The 22,880-nt window shown below is 44.1% G+C and overlaps 1 protein-coding gene across 10 annotated transcripts in view; it reads right to left on the bottom strand.

Moving 5' to 3' along the window:
- LOC101942323 (cyclic AMP-dependent transcription factor ATF-7) overlaps positions 1-15,098 on the bottom strand; it is a 118,017-nt gene extending 102,919 nt beyond the window's left edge. For 3 of the 10 annotated variants that reach the window (XM_005307717.5, XM_065575936.1, XM_065575941.1), the window contains exon 1: positions 14,937-15,085. The gene's annotated coding sequence lies outside the window, so the exon portion shown is untranslated. Of the gene's footprint in view, positions 1-14,821 lie in introns of all 10 variants that reach the window. The other 7 variants (XM_024109881.3, XM_065575938.1, XM_008173287.4 and 4 more) reach the window with 5 other exon arrangements.
- Positions 15,099-22,880: the final 7,782 nt, after the last annotated feature.

The raw sequence follows: 22,880 nt of genomic DNA on the forward strand, positions 1-22,880 counted from the left end.
GAACATTCAGCGCATAACGCACTGAATATGTTGATGGCAGCTTGGGAGATAAGAATGGCAGCAGGCAAGGATCCACAAACAAAATACAGGCTAAGCGACTGCCAACCCTTCCTTGGGATTTACCCATAGTTCAGTTCTCAGCCCTGTCTCCATCACCATATTGCCGTGGGTTATTGTACTATACTACAATAATATTCAAAAGCACTGTAGCTCATGATATAGGGTAAAATTTTCAAAAGCACTTAAGTCCCATTTTCAAAAGTGATTTTGGCACTTAGGAGCCTAACTCTCATTGAAAGTCAATAGGACTTCAGCGCCTAAGTACTGAAGTCACTTTTTAAAAAGCGACTGAGTTTTGAAGATTTCACCCATGATCTCTTCAGGCCACATTTACAAAAGGTATTTTAGGCACCTAAACATGCAGATTAGGAACTTTGTGGAATTAGGTGCCTGTGACAAACAGGAATTTCATGAAGTATTTTTATGACTCTGTACCTATCATTTTGGCATAGCTACACATTGCGGGGGACGGGGGACGGGAGGGATTGGTCTTCTCTCCCTAGGACATGGGAGATCAGGCTAAGTATTTGAGACTAGAGCCACTAGGCTTCGGGCCTGGAACAGAACACAACGAATGGAACACAATGGTCCAGCACGCTAACGGGGTCCCACCCAAAGGACTGGTTACATGCTGAGCATGGACCAGACCCTCTGGATCTGAGACAGTGCCTAACCTGCTTAGGCGCTTTTGAAAAATCTCATGAAGTATCTTTGTAAGTCTGACCATTCATCACTAATTCAATGTTACACACCAAGAGACATCTTCATGAAGTTCTTAAGTTTTTCTGGGAAAGAGTCCACTTCAGAACCGAAGGTAAATATGCATAGATTATTGCTAGCAGTATGCTTTGAATTTAGAGTTATTTTGGGGTGTGGGGGAAGGGGTGGGAATGTTTGCTTTGTAACAAAAAAGCTGCAAGAAAGCTTAAAATTGTCATCTGGAAAAGAAAACCAAAAGCTAATGCTATAAAATCTGCTTTAGAGGCACAACACTCTGACACTTTATAAACTCGATAAAGCAAACCCAACTGTATAAACTGGAATATTGGCAAGAAATTTACTTGAGGTAAATCTCCAACAGCCACATGATATTTAACAAATTATTCCAAGTTACCCTATAATGCAGGGTGAAAGCAAAGTCCAACTACTTCCCATTAAATTATGCCTTTCTCTGTGCATGCACAGAAATTGGTGCCCAGAAGCTCTGGAGTACAGTGCTAATACCAGCTCCTCCCCAGCCTGGGCCGGAGGATCTTGAAAACCTTGCCCCTCTAAAATTTAGAATAAGAAGGGCTGGAGTTCACTCACACTATATTGAAATCACTGCCATCGGGAGAACGACCTTCCACGTCAGGAAAAGAATTCACAGTTAAAGTGGCTTAAAGGAAGCTTATAACGTAACAAATTTAATATCCAGGGCACAAGCTGGGTCCTATTTAATGAGGGTTGAAGGGAAGGGAAATGTTCAAGTTTATCAATCCCCATAGGCACCTTTGGTAACTATGAGCTGCAAAAAAAATTCAATATATTTATGCCAGGATGATGAAAGAGAGGCATTGATAGCATATTTCAACCAAGAACAAAACGAACTCCAGTGAAAAGAATAATACGGCTGCAAGACCCGATGCACCAGTCACCCGAGGCCTAGTTTACACTAGAAAAGCTTTCCCAGTAGCTCTACCAGCAAATCTTCCTAGCGCAGACACAATTTAAACTGCCAAGAGTGCTTTTGCCAGTAGAAAGAAGAACAGGAGGACTTGTGGCACCTTAGAGACTAACAAATTTATTAGAGCATAAGCTTTCGTGGACTACAGCCCACTTCTTCGGATGCATATAGAATGGAACATATATTGAGGAGATATATATACACACATACAGAGAGCATAAATAGGTGGGAGTTGTCTTACCACCTCTGAGAGGCCAATTAATTAAGAGAAAAAAAACTTTTGAAGTGATAATCAAGCTAGCCGAGTACAGACAGACAGTTAGATAACAAGTGTGAGAGATTCAATGTTTGTAATGGCTCAACCATTCCCAGTCCTTATTTAAACCGGAGTTGATTGTGTCTAGTTTGCATATCAATTCTAGCTCAGCAGTTTCTCGTTGGAGTCTGTTTTTGAAGTTTTTCTGTTGTAATATAGCCACCCGCAGGTCTGTCACTGAATGACCAGACAGGTTAAAGTGTTCTCCCACTGGTTTTTGAGTATTTTGATTCCTGATGTCAGATTTGTGTCCATTAATTCTTTTGCGTAGAGACTGTCCGGTTTGGCCAATGTACATGGCAGAGGGGCATTGCTGGCACATGATGGCATATATCACATTGGTAGATGTGCAGGTGAACGAGCCCCTGATGGTATGGCTGATGTGATTAGGTCCTATGATGATGTCACTGGAATAGATATGTGGACAGAGTTGACATCGGGGTTTGTTACAAGGATAGGTTCCTGGGTTAGTGGTTTTGTTCAGTGATGTGTGGTTGCTGGTGAGTATTTGCTTTAGGTTGGGGGGTTGTCTGTAAGCGAGGACAGGTCTGTCTCCCAAGATCTGTGAGAGTAAAGGATCATCTTTCAGGATAGGTTGTAGATCTCTGATGATGCGCTGGAGAGGTTTTAGTTGGGGGCTGAAGGTGACAGCTAGTGGTGTTCTGTTATTTTCTTTGTTGGGCCTGTCTTGTAGGAGGTGACTTCTGGGTACTCGTCTGGCTCTGTCAATCTGTTTTTTCACTTCAGCAGGTGGGTATTGTAGTTTTAAGAATGCTTGATAGAGATCTTGTAGGTGCTTGTCTCTATCCGAGGGATTGGAGCAAATGCGGTTATATCTTAGAGCTTGGCTGTAGACAATGGATCGTGTGGTGTGTCCTGGATGGAAGCTGGAGGCATGTAGGTAAGTGTAGCGGTCAGTAGGTTTCCGGTATAGGGTGGTATTTATGTGACCATCGCTTATTAGCACAGTAGTGTCCAGGAAATGGACCGCTTGTGTGGATCTTCTACCAGTTCTCTGGGTGAAATAAGTTATACTGGCAAAAGCACTTCTTTGCCACTAAAGCGGCCTCTATCCTAGGACTTACCAAGATAAAAATGTCATAAGAAGAAATTACACCCCAACCACAAAAAAAAAAAAAAAAAAAAAAAAAAGAGATTATAACGTGGATCTGACCTGAGTTGAAACTTCAATGCTAGAGACAGAGCAAGGCATTTGAAGTGTTAGTGGAAGCCGGATGGGTGCACTTGGGCATCAACATAAGAGAAGGGATGATGAATCAGGTATATAAATCAGCACAGAGTAAGGACACTGAAAGACATAGGATCTAAGTTTCTCTTTTTAAAAAGATTTAGTAATGAAAGAAATTCACAAAAAAGAGATACAAAAAGAACAAGTGTCTGTAAAGCCATTGAGCATATCTGCAAGCTAGGATGATCTGGAACAACCACAGTCTCCAGGGGACATATGTACTAATCATAGTCAATAAGGAACTGACCTGCAATGCAGGTACATGGCTAAACAATTCGCAAGGTGTCCTACATGTACCTCACAGGTTCAATGTTTTAAAGCCATAGGCATTCCAACCTGGTTTCATGTTGAAAGCATGGATCCCAACTGCAAAAATCCAGTAAGATAAACAGTTACTACTCTCCAAATACCTACCAACCTAACATGTTTTAGGTAAGGATTATTAATTGCCTAGTGTCATTTATTTACATTTCTGATAAACATTTAAAAAAAAATTTAACTTAAACACAACAGCAAGTCATCAATTTCCCAAACCAGAAGAATTAGAAAGACCACCTCTAGTCCCCCACTGATGAGTGCACAATACTCAGCTCTCAAGTTCCTGCCTCCCTCCCCAAAAGCCTGGAAAAAGAGAAGGACTTTGCAGCATGCCTGGAGATCAAGTGATTCATGGTATTTCAGAGCAAGAGGCAAGAAGCCTGGGGGAAAAGCGTAAGTTCCAAGTCGCCAAACAGTTCACAGAGAATGCCCTGCCAGCAGTTCTCTCTTCATCAAACTGAGGTGGGCTCCAGCTGTTTGCAGATATGCCAGGATGGCAGAAGTCAAGAGCGAATCTTGCACATAGGTAGGCTCCAAGCTTTTTAGAACTTTATAGGTCAAAAACGACACTTTAAACTCTACCCAGAAACCTACAGAAAGTACAATTCACAGAACATTGGTGTCAAGCACTCATAGGAGAAACCTCTATTCAAGCAGCAAATCACTAGCTCATTTCCACATTGATCCAAGGTGTAGCACTATGTAGCATGCATTGCAGTAGTACAATCTCTATATTATAATGAACTCAAGTAACAGGTGAAGGACCCAGGTCTGAAAAGTAGTTGCCCAAATGAACCCTGATTGAAGTCACAGCCAAGTCAGAACCACAGCATAATCAATGGTATCAAAGAAGCTAATTAGATCTAACACTATTCAGCATGGACCCCAGACCTTTACTATATCCAGACTGTGCTGAACTCAGGTCTGAATCCAGGCTGACAAAAGTCAAGGAGATCCAAGGCATCTCGGCATCCGACATCAAACCAAAATGACACTGCACAAGGCTTCACTAAAAAAATCTAAAGTTAGTGGCTTATCTGCTTCTCATATTACTGATTTTGATGTATTAAAACTAGACTGCAACTGTTCAGCATCCTGACCCACTGACTCCTTGTAACCCTTTGCAGAAGGTGCTCCATATAGAGATCACAGAATTAGAAACTTCCAGCAGACTAGACAACTACATTTTAAAAAAAGGTATTCCAAAATGAACTCAACCACTGAAGCAACACCTTGATCTCGACATAATCCTAGCCTTCCCCTGTATTTGTTCACTAGCTGTGGCGTGTCCTTATGTACACTAAGTTCATCTATTGAAAGACACCTAGTACACTTGGGGCAGAAATAATTCACATGCAGTTATACAACAACTGCAAGAACAATGGAGAAAAACGTAAGAGATCCAGTGCTCCCTATTGATTATTACAGAGATAACTATGAGAAGTGCCTGAATGACTTAGGAGTCTGCATCCTACTTTCAAAAGTCATTTAGACCACTTACAGCTGTGCCACTGGAAGAGTGCACATGTATTCACGTTATGCCAATGGAAGAGAGCTCTCCTGTTGACATCATAATACCAGCTCAACAAGCGGCGGTAATTATGTTGGCAGGAAAGCGTCTCCTGCAGACATTGCACTATGCACACGAGAGCTTATGCTGGCAAAACTTGGGTCTCTCAGGGGAAGGGGGTGTGTCACACTCCTGGGCGACAAAAGTTTTGCTGACATAAGTGCTAGTGTAGACATGGCCAGAGGCACTTAGGGACCCAAGTTTCAATGAAAGTAAACAGGACTGAGGCCATGTCTACACTACCACTTTTGTTGCCAAAAATGATGTCGCTCAGGGGTGTGGAAAAAAAACAAAAACAAAAAACACATCCCTGCATGACATAAGTTACCCCGGCACAAATAGTAGGGGGTTCAGCGCTATGTCAGCAAGAGAGTTTCTCCCGTCAACATAGCTATCGCTGCTCGTTGGGGGTGGTTTAATTATGTCGATGGGAGAGCTCTCTCCCTTCAGCATAGAGCAGCTGCATTGGTCCAGCTGTGCCGCTGTAAGCTCTCTAGTGTAGACGTAGCCTGAGTCTCCTAAGCAACCTTTGAAAACAGAACTTCAGCCCCTAAGTCACTTAGGGTATGTCTACACCAGGGGTCTCAAGCACACGGCCTGGGGGCCGCCTGCGGAGCTCTTCCCTGCGCCCTGCCAAGCTCCCCATGCCCCCCCCCAGTTACTTCCGGTCACAGTCAAACTCTCCTCCCCCTCCCCCCGAATTATTTTATGTGGCAGCTAAGTTCCCTGCTTGCTGCTCCCCAATGTTTGGGGCCAGGTCTCTCCCCCGGCCCCGCCTGCCGCCCCCACGCACCTCCCCCGGCCTCACCTCTGCACCCCCCTCCTAACCCCAAACTCCATCCCAGAGCCTGCACCTCAGACCCCCACCCAAACTCCCTCCCAGAGCCTTAGGCAGGTGGGGGTGGAGTTTGGGGGGGAGCAGGTTCTGGGCACCACCAAAATTTCTACAAACCTGCCATCCCTGGAAGAGGCAGAGCAGTGGTGGAGTGGTGGTGCAGCCGGGGGGGCTTTAACAGAAGTAAATCTAACTAAGTGCATGTTTTGTCCTTTGAGTGAGGTGCATTACTGAGTGTATATATTTTATTAAAACCGCTTGGAAATGACTTGTTGTAGGAGCAGCAGTAATCTGCATGCTCTGTATGATGCTTAGCACTTTCCAGGAGGGAGGAGCACGCTCAGGGGAGGGCGAGGAGGAGAAGAGACGGGACCTCATGGAAGAGGTGGAGTAGGGGTGGAGCCGGGGCCAACGAGGGGGGGTGTCAGTGATGCGGCTCTCGGGCCAATGCACTAGTCCTCATGTGGCGTTTGTGGTCATTTGAGTTTGAGACCCCGGTCTACACAGTAACTAGACACCCACAGCTAGCCTATGCCAGTGGACTCAGGCTTGATGGGCTGTTTCATTGCTATGGAGACTTCCATGGTTGGGCTGGAGCCCAGGCTCTGGGACCCTCCCACCTCACAGGGTCCTAAAGCCCAGGCTCCAGCCCCAGCCTGAAAGTCTACACAGCAATGAAACAGCCCCGCATCCCAAGCCCCGCAAGACCAAGTTGGCTGCCATGGGCCAGCCATAGACGTCTAGCTGCTGTGTAGACATATCCTTAGAAGCTTTTGAAAACGTTACCCCTGGACTCTGGCCTTTAGATTTAAATCACTCTGTGCCTTAGACAGCTGCTAAGAAGGGTAAAGGCAGGGTCTTGCTAAATAGCAGAGCCCCTCCCCAGTTGAAAATAGAATATTACCATAAGTACCACAATTTTAAGTGACTTGTGGACAAAACTACTTAGACCTGACTGCACAGTGTGAGAGTTGGAGTTAAGTGACGCCATGAGGCAGCTGTATGTGTGTGAACATTAAGTGAAAATATTTCCCCCACCCACCCAAAACATTGCCTGTTTTTATTTATAACATACGTGGGCATTTATATGTATTCATCATTCAAATTCTACAGTGTGGATTATTTGATGCATGGGGGGCTAAAGTGCTGCTCTAGTGCTCACAGATGGGTGCAAAAAAGTGCTCCATTTATAAACAAGGCAATGTCTAGAGACCAGGTTTGTTGCTGCATGTGTTAAACAACTGTTGCAGGTCACCCAAGAAAGGGCTACCTTTTAGCAGGGAGCAAAATGATTACCCATATAGGGGATCTGGAAACCTTACGGATGAAAGGCACTATGTAAGTGAGAGAACAGCATCCTATACATTATCAGCGTTCACATATTCCACAACTGTGTGTTAAATGCAGAGATTCAAAACAAAGAAATAAAACAAAGATTATATGCATTTCTTCACCAAAGCACATTGTGCAGTGAACTTCTGGTTGAAGATGAGTGAATAAAGTTATCAACTGTCAAGCTATTATGATGAAAATATCCATACCTGTCCTAGATATCATATTGGGTAATTAAAACTACCTCAGATTATTAAAATTGATGGAATTAAAGTTTTAGTTTATGCTTCACTGTTTACTTTTTGAACATTGTTTAGTTTAAAACTAGACTGGTGAATCTAGTTCTGTTGTGCATGGGAAAAACTTTACTGAAGTTTATGAAAACGTAAAATACAAACCAAATAAGAATAAAAGTAAGTGACACTCACCACTCCTGGATTTAAATACTAAATCCTGGACCTAAAATATCTGTGCACTCCCTATAAAGGAGTCAGATTTCACAAGTCAAGAATTAAGCAGTTTACATTGGTGGTATCTAGGTAGATGTAAATTTCATTAGTGACATACTTAGTACTATATTTGGACTTCACCTGCCTCTCTTCTTCTAATTCAATTTATTACAATGTTGATGGTTTTAAAACCACCATCTTTCTAGACTATACATCCCAAATAGGAGATGTTGAGTAGACTTGAACTTCAGATTCCAGTGCAATAAGTAATGCGGCAAGGACAAACTTTTAAATTTATTAGAAGCAGATTAGTTATTAAAGTTTTTCCTGCCCAAATGTGTCATATTTCAACTTGAGGGGAGGGAAGGTGACAGTGGAACATTACCCATGAAGAGAATCCCCAAAATAGTACTATTAAGTACTTCTACAGTGTAACCTGGATTATCTGACCCTCAAATACCCAAACAGAATTATGCTTCATCTGCTATAGTGGAAATTCCCCCAAATACTCAACCTTGATTATCTGAAATTATTCAATATCCCCCAGTACAGTAAGATAATTAAGGTTGTACTGTAGTAGGTTTTTATAATTGCAACCATAAGTGAAAGCTTTTGCTATTAGACAAAAGCTTATGTTCCACCTTAAGCTATGTCTACACTACAGATTCTGTGCCAGCATACTCTCTAGTACAGATGCCGCATACACCAACAAGGAGTTTTTCTGCCAGTGTACGAACACCATCTCCCTAAACGACATTAGCTATGACAACAGAAGTCCTCTTCTGTCAGCATAGCTGCACCTACACTGGGGGTTTTGTTGGTTTAGCTCTTTCACTAGGGGCTGTGTTTTTGTTCACATCCCTGATCAACATAGCCATGCTGTTATAAGTTTTAAGTGCAGACGGGGCCTTGGGCCGCTATTTTTTTTAAGTAACAGTGGTAGTCAGAACAGAATCATTTCCTCTCCTTACCCTTGCCAACACAGAGCTGAAAAATATTCTTTGTGAGCATGGCAGGCTAGCAAAATCCAAGGAACTAACTTACAATGGCATAGCAAATTCTGGGTCTGTGGGAGCACACCCTCAAAATGCACCGAAAGGGTGAGCCTCACCACAACACTCCATTTATAACTGGCATTTCAGATAAAAGGAACCTGAACACTTTTCTTCAGCACAGTTCAATACTACAATACCTCACAAAAAGTACACAGAAAAAATATATGGAAGATATGCACTGTAAGTTTATCATGAAGAAGAAGATAATACCAGTGTCTAATGTGGCCTGTAACTGGTAGAGAGGCTTTGTTCACTCTCATGAATCAGCTTGTAATGGCTGGCAGCAGTACTTTGCCACCAGTTTATTCTTTCACACAGGGGTGGGACAGCAGAGAGTTACATTCCAGCGCTTGCCTAACAGAGCTACATCTCCCTCTATATGAAACATGAGCTGAAGCACTATTTGCTATCTGCAATCCGTAATCATACCGGGTTGCCTTCTTTAGGGAACTTCACTACACACACTGGGGGGTTCAATTCTGGGTTGCTCCTCTTAGGTTCTCTAGCTTATGACAGCACATTTGGGGCTGCAGTGCAGACCAGTGTTCTGTCCAACAATGGCTAGAATACATGTTTCAGAGAACAATGCAAGCATCTCCACGGTGAATAGTTACAGAAGAGAGAAAAATAAGCACTTGCCGGAAGAATTAAGCTAAATTTCTCTCTCAAAAGAGCTAAAGACTAACAACAGCAAAAGCAAAATTGTTACCTATTAACATTTAAGCACCATCCCATCTCCGTGAATTTAAAAATGAGGGGTCATCCTAGGGCATGAACTTTAATCCACTACTTTAGAGATGAGACTTTGATGCCAGTAGCTCTAATAGTTGTGAAGCTAGCACCAGGAAGACACAGGGTCTTCTAGAGTGAATTATTTCCCCTCTGCAAAAATACTGTTGCTAAGGGGTTGTCCACACACAAGTTTGCACCTCTTTTGTTAAACTGGCACAAACCTCTACGTAGGTATAAACCAGGCCTAAATGTCTAACACTTTAGTCGACCTAGCTACATTGCTCAGGGGTGTGAAAAACTGTGTCATGTGTGGTCGACCTAATCCCCACTGTAGGCACAGCTAGGTCAATGGAAGAATTCTTGCCTCGACTTCGCTAACGCCTCTTGGAGAGGTGGGTTAACGCCTCTTGGAGAGGTGGGTTAACTATATCAGTGGGAAAAAACACTCTTCCATGAATGTAAGAAGCACCTATATTACAATGCTGCAGTAACACTGCAGCAGTTGTGCTGCCACAGTGTAGACTTAACCTTATTTCTGTTTAGTTCAACCTTTTCTCAAGCAATTTAAGCTAATGCTGTATCCACACAGCCTTTTGTACTGGTTTAACTAAATCTGTTTAAAAAAAAAAAAAAAAAGCACCACCTTTATTAAACCAGAGCAATTCTGTGCTTAGACTAGCCTTAATTATTTCAGACCTAGTTTGCTCTATCAAGGGAAATGGGGAAGAGGAGAACAAAGGGGCCACTGAGTCACTGGCGATTGTTTAACTGACACGTCATGGGAAATATGTCAGCAAGACAAAAGTTCAACACAGATGTTATGATCTAACCTTTTAGCAACAAACATAAAATGCTGGAAATTGAGGTTAGCAATTAATTCAAAAGGAAAGGAGACTATTAATTTAAGTTTAAAACGTTGAAAAGTTAGTCTACTCATATTAGGAGTTTCTTCAAAGCAAAGCAAAAAACAACCCAAGAGAAGGAAGTGCTCAAAAGAAGTCAGTGAGAGCAGAAGAGACGCAACATCTATGAAAAAAAAAAAAAAAAATCAGGTCCATGAGGCCAGACTGTCAAAAGAAAGTTTTACTGAGAAATTTTAAAACTTTTTACAATGAAGAGGCAACTACAGAATGTGAACCAGGAAATGTCCCAAATGGTAGCAAACTCCAATCACTGCTACATAGTTCCATAAGAACTCTACTGTTGATTGCTTGTATCTCCATCACCCACAATAGGTAAGATTCATAACCTACGTTCTACAGCTCAAAGGAAGTTGGGAACAGAGATCTAGTTTCCTTCACACAACTGTCTCCTGATATCTATTAGCACTTCATCTCTTGTTTCCTCACCTTTCAGAGCAACAAGTAGGGGGAGAGTTAATAACTTCCCTATACACCAGTCTGGGAACCTCAGACTCTAGTCAACTCACTTTGCTCATTCTGGAGTTATCCTCCTCAGCCTTCCCAACCACCACCACAAGCCTTATTAACAAGAGATCTGAAAATAAAGCCCAATCAAACGTTTGATTTTTAAATGAGACGGTTTTATTTTTCCCATTTAAACTTTTTAAAGCAACATTTCTAAATGTCAATCTGCACTTACCGCACCTTTCACCCGACAAAAGGCTCGCAAAGCACTTTACAAAGGTGAGTATTAGAGCTAATTTACCTATGGGAAACGGAGGCACAGGGAGGTTAAGTGAATTAGCCATGTGATACTGGGCAGAGTGACAAAGCCAGGAAAGAGAACCCAGGAATCCCAACTCCTAGACCCTATTCTAACTGCTAAACACTCCCTCCCACATCATGCTTACATTTTGAATTTATAACCATGTGTCACAAGAACTAAGTTCACTGTAAACCACTATCGTTATTTAAATTGACAATACAAATCAGTTCAATATGTTGCTATTCAATACTTTGTGCACTGCATATCTTTGCAATCACTATCACAATAGGAGTCACGCCACACAGATTTTACAGCACTTCCAAATTAGCTTCATAAGAACATTGTCACACAGACTAACTGCAGTCCTTCAACCAGATTTTAAAAAGGTTAATGATAATTGCAATGTACCAAGCTGGATGTAGCACCAGGATGAGCACTGCTGAGTCAAGATGAAGTTCATTTTCATTTGACATCTTTGTACATTATGTAGAATGTGGGTGGTGGGGCAGGAGGAGAAAGAAATCAGAGCATTAAAGAAACTGGGAGGTATTGCAAACACCAGGGAGAACTGAGAAACAATAAGATATCTAGAAACATTAGAAATAAGGGCATGAGATATATGCAAAAAAAAGAAATTCAACTTGAAATAAATACATTTAATACTCTGGGAAATGAAAACTAGATCACAGCTGGAGGGAAGAAGATACTTGAGGTGATAGTGGACAGTAAATTAGACAGGAGCTTGTAATGTGATGGGGGGGGGAGAAAAAAAAAAGTGATTCAGGGCTACACCCAGAGCAAAAAGGTTATGTCCTCATCTCAAACTCTGATGTGAACTGTGTTCAGCTCTAAGCAATCCAATATCAGCACTCACTATTGACAAACAGGAGGACATTCGGGGGGAGGGGGGAGTGATAAAGTCACAGAAGGGATTGATTTATGAAGAAACATTAAAGTAGCTACATGTGTAATTTGGCTAATGACAACTAAGATGGACACATTAACTGCCTACAATTATTTGAAGAGTGAATGCCAATGAGGGAGATGGAGCATTGTACAAGTAGGTATAACCAAGAATAATGGCACAAATTTAAGGCAAAACTTGGCTAAGTATAAATAAAGTTGTCAAAAGTGAAATCTGTTAGATGCAGGAATAGTCTCCTCAAAGAAACCCTATTGCTGGAGATATTTACAACTGATTGTCTCAAGAAAATCTAGAATGGAATAATCCTGCACTGGCCAGTGAGATGGACCAGATATCCTGAAAGGTATTTTCCTACTCTAACTGTTATGATTAAACAGCATAAATAAATTGAGAGAGAGAGAAAATGTATCACCGGAAATAGAGAAAATTTGACATTACCCAAGTGTCTTTGCTTGAGTACAACTGTGAAAACTGAACAAATTTTTATAATTCAGTGGCCCTCCAGGTTTTGTAAACTAGGATTCTGTGAACAGGATAGCTTCATCCAATGCCTGTTTGTTCACTGTTTTGAAACAGAATGGTGTTTGAAACAGTGGTTTTCCACCACTCTACTCCCAATCAGATTCTGGGATTAGAAATAATTGGTCCAAATGAAGAACCATCTCTTTAAAAAAAGAGGCTTCTGCAGACACAAGTACAGTTAACCATATGTCAACAAACTTTGCATCTACATTTCTGGCTTGTAACTTCCATCAATTCAACCTTCTTTTTGGGCACTAACAGCAAAAAAGCACTTCAGTGATGGTTAAACTACAGCCATGAAACTGATTATGGTTGGCCAGAATGATAAATGCTTAATATGTATTCATATGATAGCAGTCAAATACAATTTCTTTTCTCTCTTTAAAAAAAAAAAAGGGAGGTTAACCCTGCTAGTAACCAGATTGCAACTCGGGCAATTATATTCTACCCCCATAAAATCCCCTTTGTTCAAGTGATGAAGTTATTCTTAATTTGTGCCAAATCACTGTTTTATAGAATTGGTGGTTCAGAATAGCTGCTGCATTCTACACCACAAGCGTCTATATTTTAGTAAACGGGCGACAACTATATTTATACAGTTTGTAAAGCACCATGCAATCCTTTTGGCTAGTGCTATTGGTTATGGTTAACAATGTGCTTGATGCTGTACCAGACAAGCTGAAGAAAGTCCCTACCCCATAGAACACAATGATGAAACAAGACATGCTGAGGAGCCCAGAGAAAGTATGCATATCATTTTATCCCAGTAATATATTCATAGAAAATGTAGTCTTTAGAATGGACCTGAATATGGAGACGGTAGCTACTTGGTAAACCAGGATAGAGATGACATTCCATACATAGAAAGCAGCATGGAAAGAGGTTATGAAGGATGGCAGTAGTACTCAACTGGATTTCATGAAGGGTGTACATTACAACAGAGTCTGGTCTTAAAAATTTAAGTTTATTTGATTAATCTATGTTGATTTTATACGCATCACCAAGAATTTTTATTGTCATGTAACATTTCATGTAAGAAAAGTCAAACCTGTTGGTCTTTTTCTTTTAGGGTAAGGAGAGAAAATGGGGCCCAATTAGTTTTAGCAATAAAGATGAAACCCTTTTGACAAATAAGCCGGTTTGTTTAATAGTTCTAGTTTACTAGAAACTGTCACCTATTCTACCACAGTATGTAAGTGAAAAAAGCAATTGTGCAGTAATGGATTAAACACTCATTGCTTCTACAAGTTCTCAAAGTTTGGACTTTGGGAGCCCAACAGTGAGAAACAACAATTATTTAAGAAACTATATCTATATATAGCCCCCTCGTGGGAAGTGTATTGGAAGGGGATGACTCCTCCCATCTCCAGGCAAGTTAAATCAGTTACTCTAAACATCAATAGGGTAAAAACTTAATGTTTAAATTGCACAATATATATTTTTTCTTAAATAATTGTTGTTACACACACACAAAGATTGTGCAATTTAAACATTAAGTTTTTACCATACTGATGTTTAGAGTAACTTGCCTGGGGATGGGGGGAGAGAAGTCAACTCCTTCCAATATACTTCCCAGAAAGGGGCTGTTAAAGAGTTACTCCCACTACATCTAGTCTCAGCGTTACCCACCCTACTCCTAGACCCCGTCAAGTTGTTTTTGTGACACCCCCAATCTACCAATCCCATGAGCCCTCTCCCCCCCCCCCGAGCCTACAGTCTCCCTAACTCACCCATTTTAACTAGAGAGCCCCAAGCCCTTACCCAAGCCAGGATCTCCCTACTGCACTCTCCATAGCCACCTGCTGACCCAGAACGGCCCTGCTGCATAGGGCCCCCCATAATCCCCATCCACAGAGCCCAGAGCCCCTTCTCACCACGGGGGCCTCTGATAACCCCCCAAACCAAAGCACTCAGGGGCCCCCAGCGAGGAGCCCAGGACCCCTCACATACACATCCCCCAGCAGCTGTCCGCGGCCGGGCCCCCTCCCCCCAACCAGCCACCGCCCGGGCCCCTCGGAGGCTCCAGCAACCCTGAGCACCGCCCATCCCTGAAGGGGGCGTGCTCCACATCATTCCCGGACGCTGTTGGTTGCGGCGCCCATCACTCCGAGCCGCCCGGCGTACCGATTGGCCGAAGAGCTTGTCACTCACGGAAGGGGCCGGTACTCTCACGAAAACTCGGGGAGATGGGGGGGGGGCCATCAGCTACTCCAGGGGGATAGCGGAGAGCCTCGCTCACCTCGAGACCGGGGGGCACACGTGGGTTGCCTCAGGTCCGCACCTCTACCTTATGCTGGCTCCGGAATCTCGCGCTGGCTCCGACCCTCCCGAGCTGTCCCTGGGTCTCGCGCTGGGTGCCCCCTCCCTACGCGCGATAGTCTCGCGAGACTTCCTATAGGGCGGGGCATGGAACAGAGAGAACCAATCATCAGCCGGGATGTGTGCCAAAGCGGAGGGGTGGGCGTTGCCCCCAAGAGGCAGTGGGTGGAACGTGCCCGCCCTCTCTGCCTTCCTCAGGGGGGGGCGTTGCTGGACGGGCCATCACAGAAAAGACAGCGACAGAGTCTCCCCCCCCCACCACCACTGAGGGACATTGACAGAGCCCCCCCATATCCCCACCACTGAGGGGATAGTGAGAGAGACCCCCTCACCCCTACCCTCTAGAGGAGACATGGACAGAGCCCCCCCCCCCATCACCCCCACCACTGAGGGGACAGTGAGAGAGACCTCCTCCAGAGGAGACATGGACAAAGCCCCCCATCACCTCCACCACTGAGGAGACATGGACAAAGCCCCCCACCACTGAGGGGACATGGACAGAGACCCCCTCACTCCCCACCACTGAGGGGATAGTGACCCCACTGCTCTCTGTTCCCCAGATTTCAAAGAGAGGACAGCAGACAAACTCCCAGCACATGCACAGTGTGTGTCTTCACACCAGCACTCTTCACACACCCCACTTTGTAGATAGTTTAGAGACAATGACTAAGGTGTCTATAAAGAACTAGCTAGCGTACATGTTTTTTCTATCTACTTCCACTCTCTACTGGCTGGAAATTGACCTATTTAGCTGTGTGTCATCAGCCCTATACTGCTACTGTCAATTCCCTCTTGAAAGAAGTGGTAGAGGCTTGTGTTTTTGGAGCATAAGATCTGGATTCTGTTCCCCTTGTTGCAGTGTCCACGGTAAGCACCAAACCTGACAGCCATGAAGTCCTAGGTTTGTTACAATGCTTGTCAATTACTGTAATTCCTCTTGGATACCATTGATAACAATACAGCACCATGTAACTTGCTGGTTATTCAAAGCAACCCCTCCTTGCAAAAGAGATGTTTGGAAACTAAGCCACCCAAGATGCATAAATGTGTGTTTGCTCCTGAGTAGTTATCACCATTTGGGATGTTGCCAGGTTGTTCCCATTAGGAAGACAAATGAATAACTTGAGTCAGGTCTATTCTTTGTGTATATTCTTTGTAAATAAACAGGTTTGAACTAAGTTCTGCTTTGCTGAACAGAGTAGCAATAAATAACAGAAGGCAGTTTCCAAGCTTGACTCTCCAGACAATCCTGTGCCTCAAGGCTTATTGCCTCTCACACACACAGCTTGCCACTTGCTCCTGTATTTGTAACCAGGGAACTCCCCTCTCCCCCGATCAGAAGCTCAATTCTGCTCAGGCTTCACCATGTGACCAGTGCCTTGGGCAGTAGTCTGGTATTGTTTCTAGATATCACTACATAAAGGGACTTAATTGCTCCTTCCCTTTAGACTGAATGAAGAGTGCTTTGCATACCCACTGGCTTTGACCAGGTCTGTGATTGTCTGTATATGAGGGACCCTCTTGATGGCAGCCATTAACACCTTCCAGCATGAAACATGGAAAAGTCAATGATGTAGCAGATATGCATTTTGGGCCAGGGACAGTTTTATTGGTCTGTGTTTGTACAGCGCCGAGCACAATGGAGTCCTGGTCCCTGACTGGGGCTCCTAGGCAGTACTGCTATACAAATAAATAATAATCTTAGCATTTTAGGAACATGCAGTATGAAAGCTGGGCACTGGGACCTCTTGAGAAGCAGCATGATCCAGTGGATCAGGTACTAGACTGGGAATCAGGAGACATGGGTTCTATTCTTGGATCTGTCTCTGACCTGCTGGGTGACTTTGGTCAAATAACTTCCCCTCAATGACTCTGTTTCCCCTCCCACCCTTTGTTTTGTCTAATTAGATTATTAACTCCCCTGAGTGTCTGATAGTTAAACCAACCTAAGCATCAGTATAGGCACAGCAAGGTCAATGAAAGAATTGCTCTGTCAACCTAGCGACTGCCAGTCAGGTAGAGTATTACCTATCGATGGAAAAACCCCTTCCATCAGTGTAGGAAGCATTTACACTAGAGCGACATAGCTACACTGCTATAGCTGTGCCGCTGTAATCCTCATAGTGTAGACATGGCCACAGTATCAGTTGCCAGGACAAGAGGTCGTTCTCAAACCTTTTTATTGGTGACCCCTTTCACATAGCAAACCTCTGAATGTGACCCCCCCCCCCTTGTAAATTAAAAACACTTTTTAATATATTTAACACCATTATAAATGCTGGAGGCAAAGCGGGGTTGGGGTGGAGGCTGATAGCTCATGACCCCAAATGTAATAACCTCGTGACCCCCGAGGGGTCCCGATCCCCAGTTTGAGAACCCCTGTCCTAAACCACATATTTCTCAAACACACCAGTGAAACTCAGAGAGACAAGGTGGGTGAGGTAATATCTTTTATTGGACCAACTTCTGTTGGTGAGAGAGACCAGCTTTCAAGTTTACACAGAGCTCTTCTTCTCTAATATTGTGGGACCGACACGGCTACAACACTGCATACTGTGAAACTCAGTCGTTTAATCCAGTGGTGCCTAACTTTATTACATAGGAGGGCCACATAAACCTAAGCACAACCTTGTGTGGGCCAAACAGATTCTATATTTTAATAAGATTTAAAGTCACCTGTATTGATTTATATTTTAAGTTCAGCTTGTTTTGTATGTATTTAGATAGGTTGTTTCTATGTACAGTATTGTCTATTTACACACTTGTGTAAACTAAAATGATGTAAAGATGACGACAAAACGCTAATGAATTGGCTGTTAGTATATTGTGTTGAAGCAGGCTGTGGGCCTTATGAAATGCTTTGGTGGGCCATATACGGCCCGCAGGCCGTAGATTGGACACCCCTGAATGTAGATGGGATATCTTACTGCATGTCAGGAGCTACCGGAAATTGCTTATCTCAGACAAGAGAAAATCTTGTTCTAAGCAGGACCAGAAAATTAGGCCTGTCTTTGGGGCAGAATAAATCTGGGAATCCTAAGTAACCTCAGGCAAGTCTACTTTAAAACTCCATTTATATAGGGAAGCATCAGAGATGGAGCTAACAGTTTTGTCCCACCTAGAACACACCCACACCAGGAGAAAAGAGATAAGTGGTTAGCTCCCAAGTATGGGTTAATATTCTTTTAGGGTCTGATTCACTGTTGTCCTGACTTAATACAAAATGGGGGTAAAATGCTACCAGATCGGAGTGCTGTTTTCCACTGTTGTAAACGAGTGTACAAAATACAGCGCAATAAGGGATTATCAAGGTAATTGTGTGGCCCTCTCACCATAACATCTGGGCAACCATTAATGGATTTGATCCTCACAGATCCAATTCTACACATGAGAAAACTGAAGTGAGTGGTTAAATGACTTGCCTAAGGCCATGCAGAACACCTGTGACTAAATTGGGAATTTAACCCAGATCCAGTGTCTTGTTTACCAGAGCCTACCCTGCATGCATTAGAGAAATATGCATCATTATAACTACCTCAGTGCAAATTGCCAATGTAGAATTGTGCAGAGTTACTCTCACAGGGCTGGAAAATAGAAGGTTTGTAACCATCAGAGGAGTGATGTTCTGGAACAGTTTCCCAGGAGGAGCAGCAGGAGCAAACCAGTTGACTAGTTTTAAGATGGAGCTTGATGAAGGTCTGAATAGGATGATATGATGGGGTTGCTTGCATTAGCAAGGGACTGGACTCTGTGATCCAGGAGGAGGTCCCCTCCAGACTAGTCCTATGTTTTACACTGATTTGACTTAACCCAGCAGTCACTGGAGTAAACTAACGACTGAGGGAATATTTTGTTCAGATGAAAGGCAGGAGAGAATCCAGCAGGAAGGAACAATCCATGCTGACTATAAAACCCCTTACGAGTTAAACAAATTCCTCTGCAATCCCTGACCATTCCTATCTCATAGAACTGGAAGGGACCTGAAAGTTCATCGAGTCCAGCCCCCTGCCTTCACTAGCAGGACCAAGTACTGATTTTGCCCCAGATCCCTAAGTGGCCCCCTCAAGGATTGAACTCACAACCCTGGGTTTAGCAGGCCAATCAGCGCTGTGTGCGTGTAAACACAAGAGAAATTGTATGCCCTGACCTTAGAGTGCAGAAGAGCACGGCGGTGCCTTTGCCACATCTATGTTTGCAGCTGCGAGTTGGAAAATGGTGCACAAGAGTGGCTGATTATGGGATGGAACAGGGAGAATTGCGGGCATTTGGTACCAGATCCCCACTATTCTCTGAGACGCGCCTGGGTATCCTCCAATGCACAGGGACAGTTTCCATAAGGGGCACGTCTGAAGGCCTCACAGAGGACAGTGAGATGCCTACCCACAGTGCACCACGCCTTTCACCATTACAACTTGGTTTCCTATGGACAGAATATGCTGTCACAAACAGCCAAATAATAGTTTTGTGGGGTCACTGTAATCCACAGCAATTCAGTGCACCACTCTGTCCCCACTTTAGTGGTGCCTGAGCCACATGCAGAGAATCTTAGAATATTAGGGTTGGAAGAGAGGTCATCAGGAGGTCATCTAGTCCAACCCCTTGCTCAAAGCAGGACCAATCCCAACTAAGTCATCCTAGCCAGGGCTTTGTCAAGCTGGGCCTTAAAAACCTCTAAGGATGGAGATTCCACCACCTCCCTAGGTAACCCATTCCAGTGCTTCACCACCCTCCTAGTGAAATAGTGTTTCCTAATATCCAACCTAAACCTCCCCCACTGCAACTTGAGACCACTGCTTCTTGTTCTGTCATCTGCCACCACTGAGAACAGCTGAGATCCATCCTCTTTGGAACCCTCCTTCAGGTAGTTGAAGGTTGCTATCAAATCCCCCCTCACTCTTCTCTTCTGCAGACTAAATAATCCCAGTTCCCTCAGTTTCTCCTCGTAAGTCATGTGCCCCAGCCCTCTAATCATTTTCGTTGCCCTCTGCTGGACTCTCTCCAATTCGTCCACATCCCTTCTGTAGTGGCAGGACCAAAACTGGATGCAGTATTCCAGGTGTGGCCTCATCAGTGCCGAATAGAGGGGAATAATCACTTCCCTCGATCTGCTGGCTATGCTCCTATTAATACAGCCCAGATACCGTTGGCCTTCTTGGCAACAAGGGCACACTGCTGACTCATACCCAGCTTTTCGACCACTGTAATCCCCAGGTCCTTTTCTGCAGAACTGCTGCTTAGCCAGTTGGTCTCCAGCCTGTAGCGGTGCATGGGATTCTTCCTTCCTAAATACAGGACTCTGCACTTGTCCTTGTTGAACCTCATCAGATTTCTTTTGGCCCAATCCTCCAATTTGTCTAGGTCACTCTGGACCCTATCTCTACCCTCCAGCATATCTACCTCTCCCCCTAGCTTAGTGTCATCTGCAAACTTGTTGAGGGTGCAATCCATCCCATCATCCAGATCATTAATAAAGATGTTGAACAAAACTGGCCCCAGGACCGACCCCTGGGGCACTCCTCTTGATACCGGCTGCCAACTAGACTTCGAGCCATTGATCACTACCTGTTGAGCCCAACAATCTAGCCAGCTTTCTAGCCACCTTCTAGTCCATTCATCCAATCTATACTTCTTTAACTTGCTGGCAAGAATACTGTGGGAGACCGTATCAAAAGCTTTGCTAAAGTCAAGATATAGCACATCCATCACTTTCCCCATATCCACAGAACCAGTTATCTCATCATAGAAGGCAATCAGGTTGATCAGGCATGACTTGCTCTTGATGAATCCATGTTGACTATTCCTGATCATCTTCCTCTCCTCCGAGTGCTTAAAAATGGATTCCTTGAGGACCTGCTCCATGATTTTGCTGGGGACTGAAGTGAGGCTGACCGGTCTGTAGTTCCCCAGGTTCTCTTTCTTCCCTTTTTAAAATATGGGCACTATATTTGCGTATTTCCAATCGTCCGGGACCTCCCCTGATTGCCATGAATTTTCAAAGATAATAGCCAATAGCTCTGCAATCACATCAGCCAACTCCCTCAGCACCCTTGGATGCATTAGATCTGGACCCATGGACTTGTGCATGTCCAGCTTTTCTAAATAGTCCTTAACCTGTTCTTTCACCACTGAGGACTGCTCACCTCCTCCCCATACTGTGTTGCCCAGTGCAGCAGTCTGGGAACTGACCTTGTCTGTGAAGACCGAGGCAAAAAAAGCATTGAGTACTTCAGCTTTTTCCACATCATGTGTCACTAGGTTGCCTCCCCCATTCAGTAAAGGTCCCACACTTTCCCTGACCACCTTCTTGTTGCTAACATACCTGTAGAAACCCTTCGTGTTACCCTTCACATCCCTTGCCAGCTGCAACTCCAATTGTGCCTTGGCCTTCCTGATTACACCCCTGCATGCTCTAGCAGTATTTTTATACTCCTCCCTAGTCATCTGTCCAAATTTCTACTTCTTGTAAGCTTCCATTTTGAGTTTAAGCCCACTGAAGATTTCACTGTTAAGCCAAGCTGGTCACCTGCCATATTTGCTATTCTTTCTGCACATCGGGATGGTTTGTTCCTGTGTCCTCAATAAGGCTTCTTTAAAACACAGCCAGCTCTTCTGGACTCCTTTCTCCCTCATATTAGCCTCCCAGGGGATCCTGCCCATCAGTTCCCTAAGGGAGTCAAAGTCTGCTTTTCTGAAGTCCAGGGTCCATATTTTGCTACTCTCCTTTCTTCCTTTTGTGAGGATCCTGAACTCAGTCATCTCATGGTCACTGCTGCCTAGGTTGCCACCCACTTCTACTTCCCCTACCAATTCTTCCCTGTTTGTAAGCAGCAGGTCAAGAGGAGCACGGCCCCTAGTTGGTTCCTCCAGCACTTGTACCAGGAAGTTGTCCCCAACGCTCTCCAAAAAACTTCCTGGATTGTCTGTGCATTGCTGTATTGCTCTCCCCGCAGATGTCAGGGTGATTGAACCAGGGCCTGTGATCTGGAAACTTCACTTAGTTGTCCGCGGTTGATTAGCCTGCTACCAGCTTGCCTAACAGAGCTGGACCTTTTAGCTCAAACAGGTGAGGGCCCAAGTTCAATCTCCACTGTCCAAAACCCCCCTCAGAGGCCTGGCTTAAAACCACTATGCCAGCCAAACTTTTACCACTACAACTTTCTAACGCAGAAAGGCCCTGAGGGGAAATGTTACCATATGATTTAGCGCCAGCCATTCAGCACAGCAGTTTAGGGCAGGAAGGTACAGTCTGATTTACTCAGCTGATACCTTGAGGGAGCCAGAATGGAATAACCTGGCCTGGAATTTATCCAGGATGCCCTGACGTTTGCGAAAGTGCCATGGGATCTTTAATGATCGCAAGCCTCGGGGAGGGCGGTTTAGAAATCACGCTGGGTATTTCATATCCTGATGTGGTCAAGCAGATGCTAAAATGAAGGAGAGAAGGGGGAAGCGAAACAAAAAAAGCAAAGCAAAAGTGCCTCAGAGAGATACAGGAGAAGAGGGGAGTCCTTTAAAGTGGGGAGGACTTGCCAAACCAAACAACTCTACATGCTCTGTGCTCCAGCCCAGAAAAAACAAAGGCCCTTTCTTTGCTTCCCAAACATCAGATCCTTTGCCAAAGGGGCCTGTTTACCCAATTGGAAACGTGAAAGATTTGCTCCTCTTTTCTCTCCCAGTCCCCTGCTTCAAGCTGCAATTGATCACACCCAGAGCTGCCTGAGGGCACTGGGATTTGGTGTCAGGTAATTACAAGAGAGGGGAGCAAAGGGATGCCTAACCCGAGCAGGAGCCCTGGGTATGAGCTGCACTGACTATAAAGCAGTAATTGCCTTGTTAACAATAGAAAGTGTCATCAGGAATAGTA

This window comes from Chrysemys picta, chromosome 22 (assembly GCF_011386835.1).
Source record: "Chrysemys picta bellii isolate R12L10 chromosome 22, ASM1138683v2, whole genome shotgun sequence".
Lineage (NCBI taxonomy): Eukaryota > Metazoa > Chordata > Testudines > Emydidae > Chrysemys > Chrysemys picta.